Genomic DNA, 17979 nt, shown 5'->3' with positions numbered 1-17979 from the left:
AAGGCCAAATGACTGTCACTAAGAATGGAGAGACGTACAGGTGATTACAGGGAATAATGGCTTACCGGAGAAGACATTCACAAGGTCAGACCTCAACTAGGAAGAACTGCTGAGGAGGAAAACCTGAAAGGCCACTGAGGAATTATTGGGGGCTGAGTGTGAACAACTCTGAACATTTAAAAACTCCCAAGGCACTCAGTGATACATCCTTTTCACCAGGCTGTGAGTTTTACCTCCAGGAGCTGTTCCAGACTCTCACAGTAAAATATGGGAGAAAAATCCCCAGGTGCTTCCAGCAGTGGGAGAAGAGGCACCATTTTGAAATACATCAGAGCCTTCTGTTTTTCTTAATAAGACCTGCCTCAGGAGAAACTAGTTAACCGGAACCTAATTTGCTGGGGCATTTTCAAAGCCTAACTGACCTAGGAGAAGAGAAATTCCTTACTATATTCAGTTCTAGCCTCCCACTTGGGAGAAGGGAAATACCCAATTTCAACCCATTCTATCCACCTCTACCATCTAAGGGGGGGAAAAATAGAAACACTGGTGAAGTTCACAGTACGGAGGCATAGACTCACCGAAAGACTGAGACTATATAATGCTTCTCTTCCCCCTCCCCCCACCTCACCACCACATTACTAAAGTCTTATTTAGAGCAGATCCTTTTACCTGGTACATCATGTCTGGCTATCAAGAAAAACTTATAAGGCATACTAAAAGGTAAAAAATACATATACAGAGAAAGCATAAGAAGCAGTCATGGCAGAGATGTTGGAATTATCATACAGGGAATGTCAACCATTTTATCCTTTAAGAGTTCTGATGGATAAAGTAGACCATATATAAGAACAGATGGACAATGTGAACAGAGAGGTGGAAATCCTAAGAAAGAACCAAAAAGAAATGCTAACTATCAAAAACATCATAACAGAAATGAAGAATATTTTTGATGAGCATATTAGTAATCTGGACATAGCTGAGGAAAGAATCTATAAGCTTGAGCATTTCTCAAAAGCAAAAAGCAAAGAAAACATAGACTGAAAAACCAAATAGCCAAGCATTGTGGGACAACACAAGTCTAACATATACATAATGGGAATATCAGAAAGAGAAGAACAGAAGAAATATTTGAAACAATGATGATTAAGAATTTCTCCAAATTAATATCAGATACCATATAATACTCTAGTGATGGATACGTATTTGTCATTACATGTCATTACATATTTGTCCTAACCTATAGCATATACAATAGCAAAAGCGAACCCCAAAGTAAAATACAAATTTTGGGCGACTGTCAACCTAGGTTCATCAGTTGTGACAAACTTACCATTTTAGCGGGAGATGTTATTATTGGAGTGTGTCCTTCAATGCAAAGTGTGAGTGCAAGGAGAATATGGGAAAATTCAGTACCTTTCTCTCAATTTTGCAGTGAATTTAGAACTTTTCCAAAAAATTAAAGTCTTTAGAAATTTATTGTATTATGTTAAGAAGGGTAGAAACCAGGAGCACCTGGGTGGCTCAATTGGTTAAGCCTCCGACTTCGGCTCAGGTCATGATCTCGTGGTTCATGGGTTCGAGCCCTGAGTCAGGCTCTGTGCTGTCAGCTAGCCTGGAGCCTGCTTCAGATTTTGTGTCTCCCTCTCTCTGCCGCTTCCCCACTCATGTTCTGTCTCTCACTGTCTCAAAAATAAACTATATAAAAAAAAAGAAGGGTAGAAACCAAAGCTTTCCATCAGTGATTTTACTTAAAAACATGGGAAGAGATACAAAGCCTATGAATCATTTTCCTAAAACATGTTTAGAGGTCAATGATACCCTTCCTGGGGGAAGAAGGGTAGAACCGGTTGCCAAAGAGGCAAGAAGTGAACCCTAGTGGGGATTTTCCTAGATCTGTGAACATTGGAGGATGGGGACAAAATGTTTTGTTAATGATCTACATATAAGATTATCTAAAAGTGGTATATGTGCAATTAGTATGAAAAGCTATATATAAAGCAAAGCAAAAATAAAAATATTACAGCTACTATCACTTGAGTTTTAGTTGTGTATGAGGCACTATGTACTCAATATCTTTCATGTCTCAAAAGTTTAATAGAATGGATATTATCTCTGTTTATGGGCAAACTGATGGTAAGAGTATTTGGCTTGACTTAATTATATTTTCCAGGTGCTACTGAGGCTCTGAAATACCTGAACATGGCTTATCTCTCTGGCCATATCCGGTAAGAGGTCTGGTCCCTACACTGACTCAGAGAAAGTCTGGGCATGTCTGTCTGCTTCAGGGCTGATGTGATTTGTAGCGACTGGCTCAATGACAAGGCATAAATCATTTAAGATTCCTGGAAGAACATTTGGGAGATTGACAGTTTTGCAGCAGGAAAATAAATGTTGATGCTGCCATTTCAGATAGGTAAATTGCTAAAGAGTAAGACCAAAATCAATTCATAGCAACGTTCATAAAATAAAAATTTAAGATGCTTCAGTGTTTAAACACAAACATAAACGACTGAACTTTTTGAATTTTGCATTATTTGTTGTTTCTTCTTTTCTGAAATTGTGGTTGACTTTGTAGAGTTTCACTTTGCCAGTGAGTGCAATCAGGGAGCGGGTATGGAAAGAATGCTGGGAGTAAAGAGATAAGGTTCTAATTACTACCCTAACACAAAGGGTGTGACTTTGAGAAAATCCGCTGAGGCCCTTATTTCTACATTTGTCAAAAAGGATATTGGCTCAAGAGATTCAGGAATTTCTAATTCTGATATTCTACAAATATGCTTTAAACTTTATGCCATCTTATAAAAACTTTTTTATAATACTAGGTCACTCAGTATTTGGCTTCCTCCACATATTATCCAGGACAATCTCTCCATCTCAAGGTCCTTAATGAAATCACATCTTCACAGTCCCTTCTGGTATATAAAGTAATATAGTCTCCGTTTCCAGGGATTAGGATGAGGACATCTGTGTGTGAAGGGTGAGTGGGTCATTATTCTGCCTGCCACCGTAAGAGAAGACTGGGCTGATGGGCAAGGACTATAAAATTTAGATATTTGGAGAAAGAGGTTATTGTGGGCTGGAGCTAAATAGAGGGGAAGTTACAGAGTCCCTGATAAGTAAGTGTGTGCATTTATTAGGGTGTGGGGCAAGGAGTGAGGAGAAAAGACAACTCTTCTTTATATCATGGGCTTTTGTTTGTGCCTCCACTTTTGGAAAGGGAGCCATNGTCTCTCTCTCTCCTAGAAATAAATAAAACATTAAAAAAATTAAAAAAAAAAAAAAAAGGAAAGGGAGCCATCCTGAACATGACCTGTATGGCTGTCTGCATTCATTCCCCAGCGAGATTGTGCCTAGATATCATGAAATGTCAAGTATAAAATATTCTCCCTTAGCAACTTCCATTGTATTATTTGTCCTGCAATATTCCTGTTCATATGTGCTACTGAGAAAAGGGAGCTATAGAGGAAATTGGTGCCAAATTGGTACAACTCCAGTAGAGGTGGGAAATGGAAAGCTTTGCCATTATACAACTCTAGGCCTTGATAGGTCATTATGATGCTGTTAAATAAATTGTGACATGAACTTTCAGCCTCGTGCTTTAGTTACCTCTGCTAGACTTTTTTGACGATAACCAAACAGCAAGACTGTTAACTGAGCACTGGATTAAAACCCAGCAGAAAAACAAACACATTTTTTAAACCTGTGTTCAGTATTTAGAGACTTCATTGAGGTCGGGCAGGCAATAGGGAAGTGTTAAAATATGTGGGGTGAAAGAAGGCACTTGTTGGGATGAGCACTGGGTGTTATATGGAAACCAACTTGACAAAAAAACTATAATAAAAATAAATTTAAAAAAATATGTGGGGTGCACAGGAACCCCAAGACTTTCCACCATCCAAGCTTGAGGAAGTTCTCCAATGTGTCCCTGCTCCCAGGAGGGAATGTGATAGTTATTCACACTCTGCTATCAGGGCTTGCAGAGCTTTCCTGTATGATCCCCTGTCCTTTCATTGGGACATATCAACTGCCATTAAGAGCCTAGAATCAAGGAGATGATGTCAGTGGATTTTAGAATACACAAAGAATGAGAAAGACATTTATGGCAGAGGAAGGAATGGGATTTTGTGGTCATGGATCTTCTTGGACTCTCAGAGTAGGAAAATAAGAAACCCAGCTGACTTTCCTGCAGAGTGGAGTCAACTTGCACCAGAGGCTGCTCTCCCAACCCCACAGGCACCTTCTTTGCTCTGGGCACCAAGAGAGGTTCTTTCCAAGGTCCAGAGACAGTGTTTATGGCATCCTCAGCTGCCAGAGAAAGAACTGAGTATGGTGGAGGAGGACCAGGTCACTGTGAGAGGTGGATAGACTCAGCTGGTGACGTCAAAGAATTACTCCTGCTGGGTTTCTCTTCAATGATTAAAATTCTCCCTTGGCTCAGACTCACAGGATACAGAATGGCTCTTGTGTCTTTGGCTGAAAACACTGTTCCATGGAGAAGAGGGATAGAAATAGGAACCTTCTTACTGTACCAGAAATCTCCTTTTAGAGGTGACTCCCTTAGGGCCCTGTTCAGGAACCATAAAGTGCATTTAAGGGAATTTTGTCTCTAAATGGAGTTCTCTAGGATTGGGAAGAGTCTGGCTTTGGGCTCTTATGCAACTGGAGTCTTGGCCTTATCACTCACCTATTGTCCTTGAGCAGATGATACTCCCCCAGAACTAGTGCTTTTCTCCATGTAAAATGGGGAGAGTAATAACTACCTGTCAGGAGTAAAGATATTTTACGTTAATGACCAAACACATTGCCTGACATGGAGCAGGTACGTAAGAATGGTAGCTAGTGGTAGTAGTAGTAGCAGTATTACCAAACTGTATTCCTTCAAGTTCCAAATTATATGAGCTTAATATGGTAAATTGAACAAAATCATGACACATTCCTCTCCTTTCGAAAGAAAGAAAGAAAGAAAGAAAGAAAGAAAGAAAGAAAGAAAGAATCTTTAAGTCTTTAATTCTCAAAGGAAAATCAGTTGCCAAGGCAGCAACAGAATGAGTCTACCTTACTAAACCATTAAGATCCATGTCTGAACATGTTGCAGGCTCACTGTCCAGCAGGATTAATGACAATTTGTCTTAAACACCTGGCACATTGCCTAGCATGGAAGAGGCTCTCAAGAGTAGTGGCTGTTGTTATCATTCTAAGAAAAACTTACCCCTTCATGTGCCAAATTATATCAGCTTCCATGGAAAATTGGATAAAATGCATTGTATGCCCCTGTACCTTTAATAAAATAAGCTGAATCCTTTCTGAGGATTTATTGACACCATCACAAAAATATCACTTAATGTATTGGGCACTAAACTGTCTGCTCTCAGGGACTATTAGATATGTGGGGTCAGTTACCTCAAACTAGATGATATCATGCTGTCTTTCTTTTTTGAGGTTTAATGTCTATATAATTTTATGGCTGTTAAATTTGACCTTTTCACATTAAGTTGTCAACAGTCACTTCTTGCTCATGGCAATGTAACTGTCTTTTTCAAAACCCACTCACTCCTATGTTCCTTGGTATGCAGTGAAATAAACAGCAAAATAACAAAAACTGAATTTGCTGAATTCTATAGGAACAAAGAGAGCCTATAGGCATTAAATAAGAACTTGTAAATACCAGTCAATAAGTATAAAAAGGATTTTTTTGGGGTGCTTGGGTGGCTCAGTCAGTTAAGTGTCTGACTCTTGATTTTGGATCAGGTCATGATCTCACAGTTCCTGAGTTCAAGCCCTGCATCGGACTCTGTACTAACAGCATGGAGCTTGCTTGGGATTTTCTTTCTCTCCCTCTACTCTGGCCCTCCCCCATTTGCTCTCTCTCTCTTTCTCTCAAAACAAATAAATAAACATTAAAAAGGGGGGGTTGGACATTGACACAGTTAATCTGTACTGAAGAAAAAGAAACAGAGCTTGCCAGAATTATGTGTAAACACAGAGCAAATAGATAGTGAGCATTTACAAATAATGATCAGGAACTTCATGTCTTTCTGTAACAACAGCTTCAACTAACATGTGCTCAGGGAAACAACAGAAAGTAGCCACACAGGTTAGAGGTATGTGTGAATAAAGAGCCTAGACGTTGAGTGAGAACTTGGTCATGGTCAAGGTGGCAGTCATGAATTGTTGTGACATCTATTTCAGTTATCCAGAGGTGATCTTCTTGGTCGCTTCTCAGCTTTGTCTGATTTACAGGAGGTCTGCAGACAAGGGACACCTGATGAGTGGGTGTTTTTTCCATTTCTTTCTTGAGACACAATCATAGTGAAGACCCAAGTCCACCATGTGGGATGAGCCCAGCCATCCAGGCTGCAATCTTATGAGGGGTGTGTCCCTGGATAATTGGGCTCCGAGGACACAAGTAGAAATCATTTTCATTTCCAGGCAAGTATGTAGTCAGTTTTTGAGGCTGGTGAGAGTTCGATCAGCTTTCAAATGTTCTGATCAAAGTCAATGTTTGGCATCAAAGCCAAAGCTCCCTGAGGACATTAAAGGCCTTTGGAAACCCCCAGCCCTGGGCCAGTTGTCTTCAGCACACCTTTCAGCAGTAGTCAAACACACTTAAGCAGCCAGTGCCTACCTTCTCTTCAGCCCCATTGCCATCCACAGAAAACCTCCAGTTAAAATGATAATGTAGGATAGGCTCCCCAAGGAGCCCTAGGGCTGAGCAAGGACCACTGGTTAGAGAATGGTTGGGTTCTCCTTGTCATTGCTTTGCCTTGTGATAAAGCTGGGAAGGGCTTGTTCCTTTTGTCTCAGAAGGTCAGGAGTTTTCACTGGCTAAATTGCTACTAAGAAATCCTGTCTGCTGTCTCTGCAGGCAGATAGACATTCTAAGTTTTTTCCAAGTGATGAGGCAGCATAAGGGGAGGTCATTGAGAAACTTTACTGAGAAACTTTATTCCTACATTGCCATGTATGTTGACTATTAAGTGTCTAGAATTGGCTTGTGGCATTAATTTTTTTTCTTCTGCAGTCCCACTAGGGACTAAAAGTTACATCATGTGTAGTCATTAGATTGCAGATAGACCATATTAAGAAAATCATTGTATTGATTTGGCTTCTTTGTATGTCTAGAAAGAACAACCTTTAACTAAAATAGCTGTAATCTAATCTTATTCTTTTTTAAAAAATGTTTATTTATTTATTTTGAGAGAAAGAGAGACAGAGCACACAAGGAGGGGAGGGGCAGAAAGAAGGGAAGAGAGAGAATCTCAAATAGGCTCTGCACGGTCAGCACAGAGCCCAACACGGGACTCAATCACATGAATGCTGAGACCATGACCTGAGCTGAGGTCAAGAGTCTGGAGCTCAATCAACTAAGCCACCCAGGCGCCCCTAATCTTATTCTTTTATTTATTAAAATGGTGAGTGTTGAAGATGATATAGAAGAACAAAGATTAAATGAAGGACATATATGGGAGCAATGAGACTTACCTAGAGATTAGTTGGAAGACACTGATGATGACTGTATTGTATTTTTGTGAGAAAGTCCTGCCTGGCCTGCTGATAACCTTTTTTCAAAGAAGCACTTTTCAGAGAAGCCATCTTTCAGGCAGTTATGAAATGGGACTGGATTTCTTTTGATCCTTGATGTCTCCCCATGTTTTAGAGCTTGTTTAGAGCCTACCAGACACTCTCATCTGGTGCTGCTCTTAAGGATGAATCCTGGAGGAACAGTTCTCAAAGGGCAAGAAAGAAGGTCTCATTCGAACACTGTAGCACTCTGCTCTACTGAAAGTACTGACATTCTGCATACAGAAATGTCAAAGTCCTGGACTGGGTATTCACATTTCTCCAGACACCCATTCCACACTGCATACTAGAATCCTTTATCTGAAACAATAAAATCCTTCATTTCCTGTTGTACTGAACATCCCTGGTATGCTCAATCCATAGATAAACATTACTGACCAATTTTTATCACTCTAAGAGCAAATTCAGGGAGTATTTCTCTGCTGAGCTCTGAGAGAACATGAAAAGTGGTTACAGGGAAGGCTTTGTGTTCTGACAGACTTTTAGTGATTCCTGACAACCACCCCCTCCTAACTGTCCCTTAAAGGAAGGTACAGGTGGGCGAGGAGGCATCACATCAGTGCTCTTAGTCAGGCTGGCTGAGTCATGGATTGAGCTCTCCTTTGCTAATGTAGCCAGGGGAAGAATGCCAAAGAAGAAATGCTCTTTAATTTAAATGAACAGGAAGATATTTACAGGATGGAAATCAATTTTTTTTTAAATTAAAAAAATGATCTGTCCAAGGATCCCCTCCTGATCAATGACTGGCTGGACTAGAGTCTTGTGACATGGATTTCAGGCAAGGATGACCTCAGGATCATCTTTTTGGATCAACTTCCTCCTCCTGCTGCCTCCTTTTTACCTAAGGTCCAATTTGAATTACATTCTCATGGGAACTTCCTAAAGGCCTTGCTCTAGGCTGTTATTTGGTATTTTAACAAAGTCCTGACCAAAGGCTTTATCTAAGGATATCAGGCATCTTGACGGACAGTGAGAAATCCTCATGTGGTGCTATTGTATAGACCTCTGTTATATAAGTCTCTGTAATTAATTGCTGCCAAAACAATAGTAAAATATGGACTAGATTAATCAATAAGCAAAATAATATGAGCTCAATGAGCTTGACGAATGTTCACAAATCTGGCTATATGTGTAGAAATGTTTTGCTGAAGATGTCTGAATGTCATTGAATCCATGGTCCACAAACCCAGGAAAAGTTGTCATTTCTTAGTGATTAATGATTAAAGATGAAGGTAGGTATATAGCTTAGATCAGTTCAGGCTGCTATAACAGAATGCCATGGACTGGGTGACTTATAAACAACAGAAATTTATTTCTCACTGTTCTGGAGACTAGGAAATCCAAGATCAAGGCATTGGCAGATTTGATATCTGGTGCTGGTTCATAGATGGCTGTCTTTTCTTGTGGCAGAAGGGGTGAGGGAGCTCTCATGGTCATTAATCCTATTCATGAGAGCTCAACCCTCATGACCTAATCACCTCCCTTAAGCTTTACCTTCAAATACTAACACATTAGAGATTGGGTTTCAACATAAGAATTTTTGGAGTGCACAAGCATTCTGTCTACAGCAGCATAAATCTCCTGAAAGATAAGAGTAAGGCCAGTTGGGTGACTTTAGGTTTTGTCTAGTATCCCAGTATAACTATTATACTACCCTTTTTACTCTCAGAAGGTTACCAGTATGGAAAATGTCTTAGTCCATTTGGGCTTCTATAACAAAATACACAGACTGGGTAGCTTTTAATTAACAGAAATTTATTTCTCACATTTCTGGAGTCTGGAAATCCAAGATCAAGGTATTACACATGGCCAAGTGGGGACTTATTTCCTGGATAACATATGACTATCTTCTTCCTGTGTCCTCAGATGGTGGAAGGGGCTAGGGATCTTTCTGCAGTTTCTATTATAAGGCACTAATCCCATTCATGAGGGCTCCACCTTCATGACTTAACTGTCTTCCATAGGTGCCACCTACTAATATCATCATATTGGATTAGGATTTCAACATATAAATGGGGTGGGAGACAATCATTTCATGCCGTAGCTGATAATAAATTCTGTTGTTGCCTAGTACCTTCATCATCAGTCTAGGGCATGCAGTCAATCATCATGAACTTTGGAGGTGCCATCATTAGCTGAGATCTAGTATTATAGAAGACAGAAAAGATAGGCTGTACTGGAGCTGGAAAGAGGAAGGCAGACCCCATAAGAAGACAAAGCTGCTGATAGGCAAGCCCTATGCAGTGAGATCTACTACATTTCTGACATCTGAACTAAATGTGTCATATATGTGAAATGTTTGAATGTGAGTGTGTAATTTTCTTTAGGCTTTATACATATTTAACATTATTCAGCCTTTACTAAGTGCCATTTCTTGGCATTTGGGAATAGATATCTGAACAAAGAAAAGGATTCTGCTTTCAGAGAATACTAGGTCTACTTCAGTATGTATTAACAGGCCCTCCTCAATCTTGTAGTAATTTTCACAGGCCCCAATCACAGGAAAAACTGACTCTCCAAATCATTTTTCTTAAGAAATTCTACCATATATTTAGAAAAGGTCTTGCATCTCTGATATGTTTATAAAAGTAAAAGAACATCCAGATTAAATGGAAAAATTTCAGGGAATCATCTAGAACTTTTCATGCTACAGAACTTTGAATTTTTCTTTATTGATGTAAATGTTTTATACTTGACTTGGCTGATGCCATAGCCAATAGCCACATGTAATTATTGAACATTTGACATTAGCTAGAGCAACGGAGAAACTTATTTTATTTAAAGCTTATTTACTTATTTTGAGAGAGGGAAGGGAGGGGCAGAGAGAGAGGGAGACAGAGAATCCCAAGCAGGCTCCCCACTGTCAGTGTGAAGCCCCATGCAGGACTGAAACTCATGAATTGTGAGATCATGACATGAGCTGTAACCAACTGAGCCATCCAGGTGCCTCAAGAAACCAATTTTAAATTTTGTTAAACTTAAATATAAATTGCCACATGACTGGTCAGCACTGTTTTGGAGTGATTTGGAGCTGATTTTTGTTCTTTTTGTTTGGATGTTTAAGCACTGTGGGGATATACCATATGTTCTAAATGAAAGTGAGTAAATCACAGAGAATGACAACTCCATAATGTCCATGTATGGGGGAAATGTATTTATTCACTCAATCAAGAGATTTATGGAACATTACTTTGTACTGGGCACAGTGATAGGATGTGATACATGTGGACTTACCCCTGAGAAATCATGGGGCCTTAGGATAATTAATTCATCAGTACTGTTAATGGGTATCATTTAGTGTCTGTATTGGAATATTTTTTTCTATTCTCTTTCTTCCCTTTCCCAGACACCAAATCTGATGTATCAGAAGCTTCTAGCTGCTTATGTCTTAAAATTAACAGAGGTCAGGCAATATCTTTGGATTATAAAAAGTGGACTCTGATGTCCTGATGTAGCTGAGAATATAGAGTGTTTAATTTATTGTCCATTAAAGAAAAATATTGAGAAGCCCACATTGGAGAGAGTAAGAGATATTTCTCATGCAGATGAACTCACTGGTGAGGTATAATTTACAGAAATAAGTAAAAAAAAATTAAGAATATGACAGGATTTCCATCTTTTTATTTTCTAATATTCATACTTTGGAAGAAGATGTAGCAATATTCCTGGTCCAACAATCTGCCCTCTGGAGCCATCAAACATGGTAGATGTGTTTAGATAGGATAATTTACATATCTTCACCTTTTTGGTGAAGGTGGTTATTCTCTTTGGCGGTTATTCTTTTAAATAAAGAGGGTTTTTGTTCTTGTTATTCTTTCTTTCTTTCTTTCTTTCTTTCTTTCTTTCTTTCTTTCTTTCTTTCTTTCTTTCTTTCTTTCTTTTTTCTTTCTTTCTTTCTCTCTTTCATGTAACCCAAGTATTTCAAAGTCCTCNGTTATTCTTTCTTTCTTTCTTTCTTTCTTTCTTTCTTTCTTTCTTTCTTTCTTTCTTTCTTTCTTTCTTTCTTTTTTTCTTTCTTCTTTCTTTCTTTCTCTCTTTCATGTAACCCAAGTATTTCAAAGTCCTCCAGCTTCTATGGGTCATTCTTTTATTTAATATTTAAATAAAAATGACCTAAGCGCTCATTCTGTACAAAACAACAAGTTCTGGTTTTAACATGCCTCTTTAGTCAAACTTCGGTTATTCCATTTTTTTGTAAACCATGCTCAATTTCCTTTAAATAGTTAGAAAAGAGGAAAGATGCAAGCATATCAAATACAAATTCACCCATCTTGGAGGATTTTGTTAGTTTTTGTAAAAATGAGCCCATTATATGTATATTTTTTTAATCTAGCTCTTCTCACTTGACGGTACTTAATAGAAGTTCTTCCAAGTCATCTATAAAACCATCTAGTTAATTATTTTTACTGTCTAGATAATATTCAATGGCAAAAGTTCTCAGAGTTTCTCCATTCATGACATCTTTTCTGGTTCAGTAATTTTTTTTTTCCAGAACCCACAGCATCCAAAGGCCAAAAGAAATGCTTAGTCTTTCTGTTTAATAAATAATGAGAGCCACACAACTTAAAGTATTTGTGTTTGGACAACCTAGTAGCCATTTGAAATAATAATACATGTAATTTGGAAGAAAATCTAACATTTTAATTTAAATCAAACAACCACAATTACTTGCTAATCACATGCATGCACGTGTTAAGTATTGCAGTTTTTCAAACTTTGGGATCAGATCACAGACTACTCCCTTCATTGCCTATTTCACATTGATTTTTTTGTGTGATACTTGCTGTATATTACAGAAGCTGCCAGCTTCTTAAAATATGACATCCACAAAAGGAAGGAAGCATAATTGAATATCGAAGCTATCAACTATCTCACGCTATTAGTAGTTCTTGCCTTGTCTAGCAGATATCAAATATTAGCCTGTCCTAGAAAATTTTACATACTTAAGGTGACCCTGTGAGTTTGCTATAGTGTCATAGGGCCCCTCAGTGGACAGCTGGGGAAACATGGGTCTGTGGTATGGATGTTTATAATATTTTTAACCCTAAAAAGATAGTTAAACACTTAAAGCAAAAATAATAACAATGTGTTATGGGGCTTATAACGTATGTAGAATTAAAACTTGACACCTTGGCACAGAAAGGAAAATTGGAGTTGGGTAATGGAAGTATACTGTTGTGAAGGTTCAGTGTTATATGGGGAAAGGTATGTTATTTGAAGATAGACTGTGATACATTAAACATGTATATTGCACATCTTAGAAGAACGAATAAAATACCACAAATGGTAGAGATAAAATGGAATGATAATACTCAATTAATCCAAAGAAAACAGGAAAAAAAGCACTAAGTTCAGATAGTACAAATAGCAAGGTAGTAGGTTAAGACCCAACAGAATTAGTAATAGCATAAATCATCTAAGAACTTTAATTAAAAGACAGAGATTGCCACTGCATATAAATGAGTTACCTTAAAAGTAAAAGACTGAAAAAAAGATATTCCACACAAATTTTAAACACCCAAACATTTGAATGTCAGACAAACATTTCAGAACAGAGATTATTACCTGGGATGAAAAAAAACGTTTCTGTTATAACAACAAGATTTAATCAGTAAAGGCAACATAATCATCCCATTTGTTTATTCCAAATGAGAGCTTGAAAATCTATAAAGCCATACCTGACAGTACTGGAAAGAAAAACAGACAAATCTATAATCCTAGTACAAGTTTTCAGCACTCCCTCTTCAGTAGTTGATGGAAGAAGTACACAGAAAATAAGCAGGGCCAAAAAACTCTGGAACTGAGCACCTGACTGGCTCAGCTGGGTAAGTGTCCAACTCTTGGTTTCTGCCCAGGTCATGATCTTGTGGCTTAGTGGGGTCAAGCCCCAGACAGGGCTCTTTGCTGGAAGTGCAGAGCCTGCTTGGGATTCTCTCCCTCTTTATGCCCTTGCCCGACTTGTTCTGTCTCTGTCTCTTTCAAAATAAATAAATAAACTTTGAAGGAAAAGAAAAAACACTGGAACAACAGTAACAGTAGTGCTTCACCATCAACAGCAGAATATATATTCTCTACAAATGTGCACATAACATTAAACAGGAAAGACTGCTAGGCCGTGACACCATTCCCAACAAATTAAAAATCATAGAGTGTATACTCTTTTGTGCCTTAAAATGACTGAAACGATAAAGGAGTTCTATGCTACAGTGGAGTTAAATCACAAATCCACATGAGAAAGATTTTGACAAATTGCCAAATACTTGAAGCCAATAATACATTTTTAATAACCCATGGGTCAAAAAGAGAATCATAGGAGAATTAGAAAATACTTTGAACTGAATGAAAATGAAAAGAAAATGTACCACACTTTGTAAGAAAGAGCTGAAGAACCACTTCCTGAGAAATTCATAGGCTTACATGCTTTTGTTAGAAAAGAAAACAGTTCAAAAAAAAAGAAATAAAAAAGGAAAGAAAATAAAGCAGTTCTAAAATTAATGAGCTAAGCTTGCATCTTAAGAAGTTAGAATAAGAGGAGCAAATTGAGCTCAAAGTAAATAAAAGGAAGGAAATTATAAAGATAAGAGCAGAGACTAGTATAATAGCAAATGAACAAATGATAGAGAAAGTCAGTAAATTACAAACTGGTTCTTTTTAAAGATATATAAAGTTGAGAAAGCTCTAGTGAAACTGATCAATAAAAGGAGAAGTCACAAATTACCAATATCAGGAATGTTAGCACGTCATTACTACAGATATTCAATATTAAAGGGATAGTAAGGAAGGGTGCCTGGGTGGCTTAGTCGGTTAAGTGTCTGACTCTTGATTTCAACTCAGGTCATGATCTCATGGTTCATGGATGACAAGCTCTGTGCTGACAGCAGGGATCCTGCTTAAGATTCTCTCTCTCCCTCTCTCTCTACCCCTCCTCTGCTCATACTCTATCACTTGCTTGCTCTCTCAAAATTAATAAACATTAAAGAAAGGATATTAAGAAATATTGTCATGACCAAATTCATGTCAGTAAATAAAATATTTAAATTAAATACATACATTCCTTGAAAGATAGAAGTTACCAAACTGACAAAACTAACAACCAAGAAAATTAAATACATAACTAAAATTTTCCTCAGAAAAAGAACTCAAGATGTAGATGGCTTCTCTGGCAAACCTTACCAAACATTTAAGGAAAAAATAATACCAGTCTTATACAAACTGATTTCGAGCCAAGTCATTTTCAGGGCAGGAGTACCCTGACACCAAAATCAAAGTCATTACAGGAAAAGGACCAGGCCTATATTTAAATGAGTGCATTTAATTGCATGTAAATTACATTGCAATAAAGTTTATTAAAATTTTTTTAAAAATAATATTTTTATTCAACAACACGATCATAAAAATTACTATGAATTAAAGCTATGCTTTTTCCCCATTAATTTCTTTTATTGATGTATAATTTGCATAAAGAAAAATTTATCCTTTTTAGATGAAGAGTTCTATTAATTTTTTAAAAGGCTTTAATTGTTAGAGTAGTTTAAAGGTTATAGAAAATTGAGAGGAAGGTACAGAGACCTCTCAGATGCCTCTTGCCATCACACACACACACACACACACACACACACAGCTTCTCCTATTATCAACATCACTCTCACGGATGGTACATTTTTTAACCAAGGTTGAACCTACATTGACACATTGTGATCACCCAAAGTCCGTAGTTTATTTGAGGGTTGACTCCTGGTGTTTGCATTGTATGGGTTTGGACAAAAGTATAATGCTACATATCTGTCACCCTAATCCCATACAGAGTATTTTCACTGTCCTAAAAATTTAAAGCCATGCTTTTCTTTCTTTTTGTGTGTGTATATTTTGTTTTTACATAATATGGGTTTTCTCCCTACTATAAAAATACTTCATACCTTCTTCTTTTTGTTACATTATTTTTGTATTTTCAGAACATACAGTGTGTTTTTCAATTGAAAGGATTTAATTAATAAAAAGTTTGGAATACACATATATTATTTTTTAAATTTTTAATGTTTATTTATTTTAGCGAGAGAGAGAAAGAGAGAAGAGGGGCAGAGAGAGGGGGAAACACAGAATCCAAAGCAGGCTCCAGGCTCTAAAGCTTTCAGCACAGAGCCTGATGTTGGGCTCAAACGCAGGAACTGTGAATTCATGACCCAAGCAGAAAAAAACAAATTTTAAGGTTGTCCCTAAGTGTTTCATATTTGTTGACATTATCATAAACTTCAGTCTCAGTTGTTCATTATTTGAATATAAAAGCAATTTATTTTTTTTAATTTTTAAGTTTATTTATTTATTTTGAGAGAGAGAGAGCACAAGTGTGGAAGGGGCAGAGAGAGAGGGAGAGAGAGAATCCCAAGCAGGCTTCGAACTGTCTGTCAGTGGGGGGCTCGAACTCAGGAACTGTGAGATCATGACCTGAACCCAAATCAAGAGTCAGACACTTAACTGACTGAGCCACCCAGGCACCCTTGAAACAATTTGTTTTATGTACTGACCTTGTGTCCTATGACCTTGCTTAACTCATTTACTAGTTTTTTTTTACAGGTTTTTTTTTTAGGTTCCTCAGGATTTTCTACAACATATATTGATTGCCCTGCCATCTATAATTACAAGCAATTTTACTTTTTGTGTTAGGAAAAAACCCAATTCTCCTCTTGTGAATCTCCTTACCTCATACTGCTGCCACACTTACAACACTTCTGACTCTCCTGGCCTCCGAAGGCGTGTGATTTTTTTTTCCACACCAAAACATTCTCTATGACACCAGCTGGGTGTCCTGTAATTTTACTCAGTTCTGACACCATCTGCCTAGAAACAGCATCAGATCCTACAGGTTAAGGACTCAGTCCCACAAGACTGCCCCTCCCCCCCAATTCAGATGCCAGTTGCAAGTAGGAGGTCCTCAGGTTATCCACGACTTTCAACTTTCCTCTGACTTGGCTCTAAATTGGAAGTCTCCATGACCTTCTCTCCTTGGATTTGATTATTTGCTACAGAGGTTCACAGAACTCAGGGAAATCACTTATGTTTACTAATTTGTTAAAGGATATGATAAAGGATACAGATGAGCATCCAGATGAAGAGATAGATAGGGTGAGGTCTGGGAGTATCCTGAATAGAAGAGCTTCTCTCTCTGTATAGTTGAGGTCCATCACCCTCCCTATACACAAATGTGTATAGGAAGCTCTCCAAACTCCTTCCTTTTGGGTTTTGATAGATGCTTTAATACATAGGCCTAATTGCCATTGGTGATTAACTTCAGCCCCATTTCTGGCTCCTATCCCCTCTTCAGAGGTCAGGGGGTGGGACTGGAACTTAAAACCCTATAACCATATGATTGGCTCCTCTGGTGAACAACCTTTGGATCTTTCCAAAGTCACCTCCTTAACATAACAAAAGACAACTTCATTGCTTTTTGCACAGGAAATTGCAAGGTGTTTTTAGAGCTCTGTTCTAGGAACAGAAACAAGAATAAATAATATATTTCTTTTGAAAATCACACTATCACACTTTTTCCAATGTATATTGTTTTCATTTATGTTTGTTACCTTATTGGACTGCTATGACTCCTAGAACAAATTTGAAATGGTGGGAGTGGACACCCTTTCTTTGTTCACAACCAAGGAGAAAGCATTTATTTTTTCACAAGTGTGATCAAATTCCTTCTGTTGTATAAGAGGTGAGAGGTTTTTATTTTTTTTAATGATGAACATCTGTTAAATGCATTTTCTACATCTATTAAGATGATTCTATATTTTTAACAATTTTGTGAACATGTTAAACTACATTGATTTCCAAATACTAAACCAATTTAGCAAACTGGGGATAAATTCCACTTTGTCAAGATGTTATTCTTTATATATATTACTTGATCTAATTTGCTGCTATTATTTTATGAAGAAATTGTTTTGTCTATGTAAATAATAATATTGGTTTGTAGCCTCCTTTTCTCATAATATGTTCATCTGGTTTTGGTATCAAGGTAATGTTGGCCTAAGAAAACGAGTATGGATATAGTATTTTCTTTTTAATCTTCTGAAAGAATTTGTGTAGGATTAGTATCATACCTTTAAAAATTTTTGACAAGAGTTATTAATAAGATCATTTTGATCTTGAATATTTTTAAGGAATAATTTGAGTTACAAATTTAATATCCTGCTTTTAGGGCCATTCAGGTTTTTTGTTGCTTGTTAAGTCAGTTTATAATATTCACTTACTGTTCTTTTAATACCTGTGGGATCTATAGTGAGGTTCTTTATTTTATTCTTGATATCCATATTTTATGTCTCATTTTCTTGATCATTCTACCTAAAGTTTTGTCAATTTCATTGATTTTTTTTCAAAGAACCATCTTTTTGTGCTATCTATTTT

General features: G+C 37.4%; 1 protein-coding gene across 1 annotated transcript in view; it reads left to right on the top strand.

The window, feature by feature from the left end:
- LOC144229101 (calcitonin) overlaps nucleotides 1–17979 on the top strand; it is a 153996-nt gene that overhangs the window by 68254 nt on the left and 67763 nt on the right. Inside the window, exon 4 of the mRNA XM_077761057.1 lies at nucleotides 2171–2225. The gene's annotated coding sequence lies outside the window, so the exon portion shown is untranslated. The remainder of the gene's footprint in view (nucleotides 1–2170; nucleotides 2226–17979) is intronic.

The sequence above is a fragment of the Crocuta crocuta genome, unplaced genomic scaffold, assembly GCF_008692635.1.
Source record: "Crocuta crocuta isolate KB4526 unplaced genomic scaffold, BGI_CrCroc_1.0 scaffold233, whole genome shotgun sequence".
NCBI classification, from domain to species: domain Eukaryota; kingdom Metazoa; phylum Chordata; class Mammalia; order Carnivora; family Hyaenidae; genus Crocuta; species Crocuta crocuta.
The sequence above is the reverse complement of the archived record's forward strand: the minus strand, read 5'-3'. Positions and strand labels throughout refer to the sequence as shown.